Genomic DNA, 8,292 nt, shown 5'->3' with positions numbered 1-8,292 from the left:
GGTGTATTCTGGATTTTTCAATTTTTTTGAGGGAGGCTTGGATGGCTATATATTTCCCCCTTAGGATGGCCTTTGCTATATCCCATAGGTTTTGGACTGAACTGTCTTCATTCTCATTGGTTTCCATGAATTGTTTAAGTTCTTCTTTGATCTCCTGGTTGATCCAAGCATTCTTAAGCAGGGTGGTCTTTAGTTTCCAGGTGTTTGAGTTCCTTCCAAACTTTTCCTTGTGATTGAGCTCCAGTTTCAAAGCATTGTGATCTGAGAATATGCAGGGAATTATCTCAGTCTTTTGGTATCGGTTGAGCCCTGATTTGTGACCCAGTATGTTGTCTATTCTGGAGAAGGTTCCATGTGCACTTGAGAAGAATGAGTATTCTGTTGTTTTATGGTGGAATGTTTTGTATATATCTTGAGGTCCATCTGGCTCAATGTGTCATTCAATGCTCTTGTTTCTTTATTGATTTTCTGCTTGGATGATCTGTCTATTACTGAGAGAGGCGTGTTAAGGTCTCCTACTATTAATGTATTCATATCAATATGACTCTTTGTCTTGATTAATAGTTTTCTTATGTAATTGGATGCTCCCATACAATACAATTTACAATTGTTAGATCATCTTGGTGGATAGTCCCTTTAAGAATGATGTAGTGTCCTTCTGTATCTCTGACTACAGTCTTTAGTTTAAAATCTAATTTATCTGATATGAGAATTGCTACCCCGGCCTTCTTTTCAGGCCCATTGGCATGAAAGATGCTTCTCCATACCCTCACTTTCAGTCTGGGTGTATCTTTAGGTTCAAAATGGGTCTTGTAGACAAGATATGGATGGCTCCTGTTGTTTTATCCAATCTGCAACCCTGTGCCATTTTATGGGCGCATTTAGGCCATTCACATTGAGAGTGATTATTGAGAAATACGTTTTTATGGACATCGTGTTACCTTTGAAGTCTTTCTTTCTGTAGATTGTCTCCATATTTCTGTTCTCTGATATTCTTAGGATTTTCCTCTTTTATAGAACCCCCCCTTAATATTTCCTGCAGTGTCGGCTTGGTGGCTGCATACCCTTTTAAGCCCTGCCAGTCTTGGAAACTCTTAATCTCTCCATACATTTTGAATGTCAGGATTGCTGGATAAAGTAGTCTTGGCTGCATGTTCTTCTCATTTAGTGCCCCGAATACATCTTGCCAGCCCTTTCTGGCTTGCCAGGTTTCTGTGGACAGGTCTGATGTTATTCTGATGGGCTTTCCTCTGTACGTAAGGAGCCTCTTTGTCCTAGGGGCTTTCAAGAGATTGTATCTACAATTATGATTTCTCAATTTTACTATTAGGTGCCTTGATGTTTTTTTAGAATCTATAATCTTCTGCCTCTAATACATGAACGCTGGTTCCATTTGCGAGATTGGGAAAATTTTCATGGAGAATTTGTTCCAGTATATCTTCTAGACTTCTTTCTTTCTCCTCCCCTTCAGGAATTCCAATAATTCTGATGATGGAACATTTCATGGCATCATTTATTTCCCTTATTCTGTTTTTGTGGTTTCTAAGCTGTTTGTTCCAGGCTTCCTCCTGGTCCTTTCTCTCTATCTGTTTGTCCTCCAGATCACTAATTCTATCTTCTGTCTCAATTACCCTAGCCTTTAGAGAATATAGATTGTGAATCTCATCCCTGGTGGCTTTCAGTTCTGCCCTAACATTGTGAACATCATCCCTGGCCGCTTTCAGTTCTGCCCTAATCAATTCCGTTTGGTCATCCATGGCTTTCTCCAACCTAGCTATTGCCTGGATAATTGTTAGCCTGAATTCCCTTTCCAATATATTGTCTATGTCGATAGCCATTAGCTCTGATGCAGATGGCCAAGCCTCTGAATTTTTCTTCTGTTGGTCATTTTTGTGACCTCCTGGTCATTTTTGTGAGAGATGGCTGAATGGATGTAGCTGGATATATCGACCGTGGTGCAGTCGAGGTGCACCCTGGAATGCTTCTGGGCAATCAAGAGTCCCCACCCAAATGAAAGAAAAAAGAAGGAGAGAAAAAAGAAAAAAAAAAAGAGGGGGGGAGAGAAACAGGAAAAAAAGAAAGATAAAAGAGGAGGCCCAGCCCAAATGGGTCCCAAGATAATATTTATGAGGTAAACAAACAAAAACAGACAAATAAACTGACAAAAGTAGATGACAAGAGAAAAAAAACCCATATATATATATATATATATATATACACAAGACAAAAAAAGGAACCTCGTCAAAATGAACCCCAAGTATAAGATTTATATACTACCAGGACAAACACAAATACACAGAAAGACTGGCAGAAGAAGAAGATGGGAGTGTGGTTACAAATTCTCAGTATGGGGGAGGAAGATTATTTTGATTCTTCTTGGATGTATCTTGATACCTTTGTTAAGGGACTCAACTTTCCTAAGATTAAGGGGGATTAAAAATTGGTTTACCTATAGGGGTAGCATTGATTGGGGAAAGGGGGACTGCCTTGAAGTTTAACTCTATATGAATATTAAAAAATAAAAATAAAAAAAAATAAACTACACTTAACTAAAATGAAATTTAAAAATAGCAAAGCAAAAGAAAAATGTGGGTATATGTATCAGAAAGTTCAGGTTAAAAGGTTATTATGGAGTTTGATGTACTGGACATCTCACTGAGATGGTAAACAGGTTAAAAAATTATCTATGAAAAATGAACCAGAATGGTGGGAATGAATTAAAAATAAAAGTTGTATCTATGAAGTAGTGGTGGTTCTTGTCCTTTTTTTTTTTTTTCCTGGTTGGCTTTCTGGGGGAGGGGACTGCCCAGTGAGTTTTCAGGCTGTGTTTCCTGAATTAAGTCCTCCTGCCCTCCTCAAGGGGGTGGGCTCTGAGGAAACCGCTTTTTCAGGCTTTTGTTCTCTGGAGGTTTTGTTTGTTCGTTTGTTCGTTTGTTTTGTCTCACCTTCACAGCTTTTGATGGTTTTTAGAGGTTTAGAGGAAAGAAAACTGCACCCAGACCTCCCTCTCAGAGAGAAGCCTCAGTCTGTTCCCCTCTGGGTGCTCCAGAGCACATAAATTCCCCCTTGGCTGCTGGCAGAGCCTGTTCCCAGTCGCGGTCCCTGGGGACGCAGGAACTCCTGTTTGTACCCAAAACCATGACCGTGGTGGCTGTCTGGGCAGCTCCAGACCGCCAGAGAGGTTCCAAGCAGCGACTGCACACTGAGATTTTCCCGCCGGCCTGGGCTGGGAGTGCTCAGCCTTTCCGGGACGGAGAGTGCTGGGCTGGCGCCTATATGCACCTCTCTCAGGGGAGGGGGTGGGGCGGGACTCAGACTCTGGTAGCACGGTGCAAGAGTGCGTGTGGGGACTGCAAAAAGGCTGTGTTTCTGCTGGCTGGCGAGGATCCCAGCCCCTCATGGGAGCCCACGCACTCTCAGGTGCGCTCACAGCTCAGGGACCAAGATCTGGTTTCTCTGCCGCACTCTCTCTGGCTCAGCACCAAGGGTGGCTATCCTGGGTCCGGAGACTTAAGCCCCTGTCCCTAACCGCCTCGATTCCCATAATTTCCCCCCACGATCCTTTGCTCTTTTTGAGTGCTTTCAACCAGACTCCGAGTTAATGCTGGTCCCCAGGCGCAGGACACTCTCGTATTGGGGTATTACGTTCCAATGGGTCACCTCTAGTGGCTTCCTCCCCCTTTTGTTTATCTTCCGGTATCAGTCCAATGTTCCCACTCTGCTTTACCCGCCTACTGGCGTCTTCTGCCCCTGTAGAGATCCAGACGTGTATAATTCTGATCTCAGGCTGATTTCATGGGTGATCGGAGTTCTTTGGTAGGTAATCAGCTCACTTTAGGGTATAGGTTGAAACGGCGCCTCTTCCCAGTTCTCCGCCATCTTGTCTCCCCCACCCTAAGAGACTCTTACCTGTAAAAAACAAACTGAGGATTGCTGGAGGGGAGGTGGATTGGAAGATGCGGTAATTGGGTAATGTGCAATTAAGGAGGACACTTGGTGTAATGAGTACTGGGTCTTATATGCAACTGATGAATCACTGAATTCTACCCCTGTAACTAATAATACAGTACATGTTATATAAATTGAATTTAAATTAAAAAATTTTTAAAAAGAGATAAATTTTAAAAATATCATTTATAATCATACCTAAAAAACTCCCTAGGAATAAACTTTACCAAGGAGATGAAAGACCTATACTCTATGAAAGAAATTAAAGACAATACAAACAAATGCAAAGGTATTGCATGCTCATGGTTTGGAAGAATCAATATTATTAAGTATCCATGCTGCCCAAAGCAATCTACAGATTGAATGAAATAGCTATCAAAATACCAAGAGTGTTTTTCACAGAATAGAACAAATAATCCTAACTTTTTTACAGAAACATAAAAGACCTCAAATATCCAAAGCATCATTAAAAGATGCTCAACATCACTAATCATCATGGAAATGCAAACCAAAGCTGTAGTAATCAAAATAGTGTGGTACCAGCACAAACATAGACACTTAGGTTGATGGAAAAGAATGGACAGCCCCAAACTAAACTATGATTATATGGTCAATTAATCTAAGACAAAAAAAGCAAGAATATACCATGGGGGAAAGACAGTTTGTTCAATAAATGGTGCTGGGAGAACTGGACAGTTCCATGCAAAAGAATGAAACTGGAGCACTTTCTTACACAATACCCATAAATAAACTCAAAATGGTTTAAAGGCCTAAATGTAAGACCTGATACTATAAAAATCCTAGAAGAGAACATAGGCAGTAATTTCTTTGATATCAACTGTTGCAACATTTTTCTAGATATATCCCCTAAAGCAGGGGGGGAAAAGGCAAGAATAAACTATTGGGATTACCCCAAAATAAAAGGAGATTGAATAGCTAAGGAAACCATCAACAAAATTTTTTTTTAAATCATCTTACTAAATGGAAAAAGATATTTGTAAATGGTACATCTGATAGGGGGTTAATATCCAAAATATACAAAGAACCTAGACAATTCAGCATCAAAAAACAAACAATCCAATTAAAACATGGACAGAGGATCTGAATGTACATTTTTCCAAAGGAGACATAGGCCAAAAGACACATTAAAAGATGCTCAACATCACTAATCATCAGGGAAATGCAAATCAAAGCCACTATGAGATATCACTTCACACCTGTCAGAATGGCTAAAATTAAAAACAAAAGAAATAAGTTTCGGCAAGGATGTGAAGAAACAGGTACCCTTGTGCACTGTTGGTGGAAATGCAAACTGGTACAGCCCCTATAGAAAACAGTATGGAGGTTCCTTAAAAAAAATTAAAATAGAAATACCATTTGATCTAATAACTCCACTAATGGATATTTACCCAAGAAAATGAAAATACTAATTCAAAAAGATATATTCACCCCTATGTTTACTGCAGCATTATTTTTTTTTATTTTAAATATTTTATTTATATTTTTGAGAGAGCAAGTGAGAGAGAGAAAGCACGAGCAGGGGGAGGGGAGGGAGAAGCAGACTCCCCACTTAGCAGGGAGCCCAAGGTGGGGCTCGATCCCAGGACCCTGGGATCATGACCTGAGCTAAAGGTAGCCATTTAACCGAATGAGCTACCCAGGTGCCCCAACTACAGCATTATTTACAATAATCAAAATGTAGATGGTATATATAAATGATATATATGTATCATATATATATATATATACACACACAGACCATATTATACATACATATGCACCATATATATTGTATATAAATGGTATGTGTGTGTGTGTGTGTGTGTGTTTGTGTGTGTATGTACACCATATATACACACATATACATAGGAATTCAGCCATAAACAAGGATGAGATCATGCCATTTACAAAAACATGGATGGACCTAAAGGGTATTATGCTAAGTGGAAATAAGTCACACTAAGAAAGACAAATACCAAAGAATTTCACCCATAAGGAGAATCTAAAGAACAAAACAAATGAATAAACAAATAAAAAGCAGATTTAGACCTATAAATACAGAACAAACTGATGACTGCCAGGTGGGAAGGGGGTGGGCAAAATGGGTGAAGGGGAGTGGGAAATACAAGCTTGCAGTTATGAAATGAGTAAGTCATGGGATATAAAGGTACAGCAGAGGGAATATAGTCACTGATATTATAATAGCATTGTATGGTGTCAGACACTTGTGGTGAGCATAGCATAACACATAGAGATACTGAATCAGTACATTGCTCACCTGAAACTAATGTAACACTGTATGTCAACAATATGCAGATGAAAAAAATTTAAGTTAAAAAAATAAGTTCTACTAAATTCTATTTACATGGCTTTACAAACTTTGAGTACCAGGTGTTCCCAAGCTGCAGGCTGGAAAAGAGCAATCAAAAAGAATAATCTTTGGAAAGCCTAGGTAGCTCAGTCAGTTAGGCCTCTGGCTCTTGATTTCGGCTCAGGTCGTGTTATCAGTGTTATGGGATCAAGCCCCATGTAGAGCACCAAGCTAGGCATGGAGCCTGCTTGAGATCCTCTCTCTCCTCCTCCCCCTCCCTCTACTCTCAATGAACAGCAAAAGAACAATCCTCAATGGTAATAAAATCAGCTGTTTTTCTCCCTAGGTCCCTAACTGGAATCCTATTTCCCCTAGCTCCTACTGTCCAGTAATTTTTCTCCCTAAAGACCATTTGGAAGAGTGGGAGTACCTCACAAACTCTCCATGACACAACAGGTGCCAGCCCAAACTATCTTAATCCCTCCATCCTTTTTAAAATTAAACTCTTTTATTTTGAGACAATTAGATCATATGCAGTTATAAGAAATCATATGGAGTGATTCCATGTACAATTTACCCAATTTCTCCAATGGCACTATCTTGCAAAACTACAATACAAAATTACAACCAGGATATTGACATTGATACAGTCAAGATATAGAATAATTCCATCACCACAACAATCCTTCATGTTACCCTTGTACAGACACACCTTCTTTCCTAGCACTCCCAGTCCCTTCTAAACTCCTGGCAACAACTAAACTATTCTCCATTTCTATAATTTTGTTATTCTATGAATGTTATATAAATGGAAACATGGGATATATAAACTTTGGAGATTGCACTTTTTTCACTCAAAATTCTCTGGAGATTCATGCAGGTTGTTGTAGGTATCAACATTTTGTTCGTATTTATTACTGAGTAGTGTTCCTGGTATGGATTTTTGTATCACAGTTTTTTTAACCATTCACTGATAGAAGGATATCAAGGTTGTGTTCAGCTGGGGACTATTACCAGAAAAGCTGCTATAAACATTCATATTAGGTTTTCATGTGAACATAAACTTCATTCCTCTGAGATAAATTTTGTATTGAGCAACAGTTACATGTTTGGTTATTAAGAAAGTGTCAGACTGTTTTTCACTGACTGTATTACTTACATTGCCACCAGCAATGTGTCACTGATCCAGATTCTCCAACACTGTCATCAACATTTGATGTTGTCACTAGTTGAATTTTAGTCATTCTAATAGCTTCACAGTGATATCTCATTATAGTATTAATTTACATTTCCCTAATGGCTAATGATGTTGAACATCTTTTCATGTGCTTATTTGCCATCTGTATATGATCTCTGGTGAAATGTCTCTTCAAGTCTTTTCCCTATTTTCTAATTGGCTGTTTGATTTTTTTTTTCCTGTTGAGTTTTAGGAATTCATTACACAGTCCAGACATTAGAAATATCAAATATGTGGTTTGCAAATATTTTCTATCTCTCTGTAGCTTGTGTTCACAGGTGTTTCCTGGAGCAAAGGTTTTTAATTTTGATGAAATCTAGTTAATTTTTCCTTTTAAATCATGTTTCTGCTGTTAAATCTAAAAGTCCTAGATCCTGAAGACTTTTATATGTTTTCTTGTAAAAGTTTTATACTTTTACATTTAAATTCATGATCCATTTTTTTAAAAGATTTTATTCATTTTTTTTTTTGAGAGATAGAGAGAGAAAGAGAGCATGAGTGGGAGGAGGAGGAGTTGAGCAGGGAGCCTAACATGGGGCTCGATCCCAGGACCCTGAGATCATGACCTGAGCCAAAGTCAGACACTTACTTAACTGACAGGGCCACCCAGGGCCCCAAAGTTCATTATCCATTTTTAACTAATTTTTGTATATGATGTGAAGCTTACTTAGGTCAAGGTTCATTTTCTTAAACCTATGGATGTCCAAATGTCCCAGCACCATTGTTAAAAAAATGTTATCTTGGCATGCCTGGGTGACTCAGTGGGTTGAGCCTCTGCCTTTGGCTCAGGCCATGG

This window comes from Mustela erminea, chromosome 5 (genome assembly GCF_009829155.1).
Source record: "Mustela erminea isolate mMusErm1 chromosome 5, mMusErm1.Pri, whole genome shotgun sequence".
Lineage (NCBI taxonomy): Eukaryota > Metazoa > Chordata > Mammalia > Carnivora > Mustelidae > Mustela > Mustela erminea.
This window is presented reverse-complemented; position numbering follows the sequence as displayed.